Genomic DNA, 3,354 nt, shown 5'->3' with positions numbered 1-3,354 from the left:
CTTACATGTGTTTGTTTATGTCTTCATAGTTTCTAAGTTTGTTCAAGTATGAAAGAGAAAATTTATATCTGAACATAAAGTACAATTAAAGGCCAAAGGAAGATTTCTCAGTCAGCAAGAGAAGACATGCTTAAAGTATTACCAGAATTATTAGAAAATGTGGGAGATAAATTAGTGTTAAGCAATTTTGACTATTTAAAATGTTTTCAAAATATCGTTAAAATTTATCTCACAGGGGAATTATGACTGCCTTTTAATTTATTTTGAAAACTCACAGTCATTCGCTGTTTATACTCCAGATTAAATGTTAATTGTATGATCTGATAAAATTTACGAAACTTTGCTGGACTTCTTACAAATTTAGTTTGTTAGTAGGACATTGTATTATACGGATTATTTCATGTAAGTTAATTGTTAGTTAATTATCAGTAAGTTAATCATTCTGAATTGTTTTTCAATAATTAAATCTATAGTTAGGGAAAATATACAATTAAAGCTTTCTTATCTTGATCCAGATTTCAAACTATTTCATGCGAAAAAATTCCATGGAAACACCAAGATAGATGAAAATTGATATAATTATTATAATTGCACTCCCTTTAATACTTCGTTTGCTGAGCTTTTAATTCCTTCTCAGTTTATTAAAACTGTTTTGTAAAGTTTGATATCTATGCATATGTTTACTTTTAGAGAATAGATAGAGTAATTACAACACTTTGCTCAGATAACAAATTACAGAGGCACGTATCAAAGCCAGTAGGCTCATGGAAGACTTGAAGTCTTTCCCCTCCACAGGGAAACAGGGAAGACTCCCAAAGCAAAGAGGAAAAAGACATTCTAAGTGGTGTAGGAGTAAGGATTCCCAAACTAAACGAAGCCCAAAAAAACCAGCCAAAACCAAAATGAAACCAGCAAAAACCAAGACCTACTAGAGTTCTAAGAAACACGATTTGGAAACCCCTGTTAGGGAGGATGGGCTGGAGAGCGCGTATTGCTGGAAGACGAGTGAACCTGGGCTGGGTGAGAGACGAGGGGTGAAACACAGCAGTGAACCAGGAGCCTGACGTGGGGTGAGGGCGGGGCAGGGGCAGCGTGTCTAGGATGACTCCCCGCTTCCTTCTTGAGTAAGTGGGAGGATGGTGAAACCATTCACCACAAGGAGGGGAAAAGCAAAGCAGTTTTGTTATGGAAAGATGATGGCTTCAGTTCGGGATATTTCGAACCCGAGGTATTAATGAGAGTTCCAGGAGGGCACTTCCTGTCTCAAAGTTGGCAAGAAAGAACACACTTGAATAATCCTCACCTCCACCTGGCACGCTTTATTACCTAATATTCATGTAGTCCATCCCGAATACGGAAGCTCATTTAGGGCAGGGACCACTTTTCAGTCTTCTAAGTAACTAGTGGTGTAAATCCTTCTTTCTGTATGAATATTCAAAGCATCTTTCCTCTGCTCAGTGAGGACTGGCTAGGCATTCCCTCTTACACCCCTTTCTTTCCCTCCCTCCCAATGTCCCTGCTCCTCGCCCCCACTCTAGGCTCTAGGGTTTTGTTATGGAAAATCAATCAGTAATATGATAGTAAGGATTACTATTGGGTGAAGTAAACAAGATGAATGTGGAAAAGAAGGATCTGAATTGTATTTCAATGAGTTTGTTATGAAATAAAAGAAGAGATGAGAAAAAAGGAAGAGCTCAGAGAATGAGGAAGTGGTTAAGTTTATGTGGGGATGGTTGCTGTTGAGAAATAGAAAATGAAAAGTAGGGAAAACGTACATTCAAATTTTCAGGAAGCTGCAGGAAATTGTATAAAGGATACTCAGAAGGTTAGTCACGGGCAGAAAACATTTTAAAGATGGTTGCTGTGTGTTAAGAATACCCGCCTGAAGAGGCTAGTGTCAGGGAAGTGAAAATTTCCCCCTCTACCCTCTTGAGTTCTAGTGACCGGACTAATAATAAAAATGACACAAGGCAGATGAACAGGAGAAAAAAAAAAAACAAGCTTTAATTTGTGTGCCCGGAGGTCTCATGGAAATGAGACCTAAGATGTGGACAAAGCACATAGCTTTTATACTTTTTTAGACAAAAAAACAAGAAATTTATGAGGAATTGACAGAACAAAGAAACTTCAGTTTTGGGTGCCCCATTAGTGAAGAATCTAAACAGAGTCTGGGCTTAGGGTAGTAAAGATGTCACAAAGTTTGTTTATAAAGATGTCTCAGCTCAAATTCCCCGTCTCTGGCTCTAAGGGTGTCTGTCTACCTCCAGATGCAGGGACATTTATTTCCTGCTTGCAGGGAGACAGAAAGGAAGGTTAGAGTGTCCCTCTTGCGCTGGCTGTTTCTTAAGTAACTTTAATCTGAAATAATCAATATGCCATTGTGGAATATTTTGAGGTGGCCTGCCCTGAGCCCCAACCCTAGAGAAGGTTTGATGTACTTGAACAGGTTTTTGTTTTACTGACTGTGTTTCCTAGAAAGTCCACTCTGCTGGGGCAAGACGTGGGTTGGGTCGGCTAAGAACAGTAACACAGCGGCTGGCAGGGTTAATGTTTGGGGAATGATTGGATTTGTACGGGTTGGTTTTTTTTTCAGTTTTATTGAGGTATAATTGACAAAATTTATATACATAAGGCATACATTGTGATGATTTAATATACATTTATAAAATGATTATTAGAATCAGGTTGGGGGAGGGTATAGCTCAAAGTGGTAGAGCACGTGCTTAGCATGCATGAAGTCTTGGGTTCAATCCCCAGTACCTCCTCTAAAAAAAGTAAATAAACAAACAAACCTAATTACCTCCCTCCCCCACCTAATGAACACAGGTTAACGAACACACCCATCAATTCATATAGTTAGTCTTTTTGTTTGTGTGTACAGTGAGGACATGTAAATTCTACTCTCAGCAAATTTCAAGTACACAACACAATATTATTAATTATAATCACCATGCTGTACCTTAGATCCTCGGAGCTTATTCATCTTGTATCTGAAGGCTTGTGCCCTTTGACTAGCATTTTCGTATTTCCTTACTTCCCAGCCCCTGGTAACCACATTTTAATCTTCATCAGGATATCTACCTACATCTATAGCTCCATCTATCTGTCTATCTCTGTATCTATCCATGGTTTTAGCTGGCTTCCCCAATACTGATTAGATGAAAAAATTAACCATAGGTAAATAAATTAATCCCTGCTATGTAATCTTTGCTCCGTAACTTTGGAGCAAGTTATGTAGAATTGTCTGTATGAAATCCAATTACATTTCAACACTTGTAATTACAAATTAATGCTTGTAATTAGGAATTGTGATACTTGTTTTCAATTGGAGCCTCATGTTTATGATTACTTTTT

Source organism: Camelus ferus, chromosome 24 (genome assembly GCF_009834535.1).
Source record: "Camelus ferus isolate YT-003-E chromosome 24, BCGSAC_Cfer_1.0, whole genome shotgun sequence".
Classification (NCBI taxonomy): Eukaryota; Metazoa; Chordata; class Mammalia; order Artiodactyla; family Camelidae; genus Camelus; species Camelus ferus.
Note: the sequence above shows the minus strand (reverse complement) of the source record.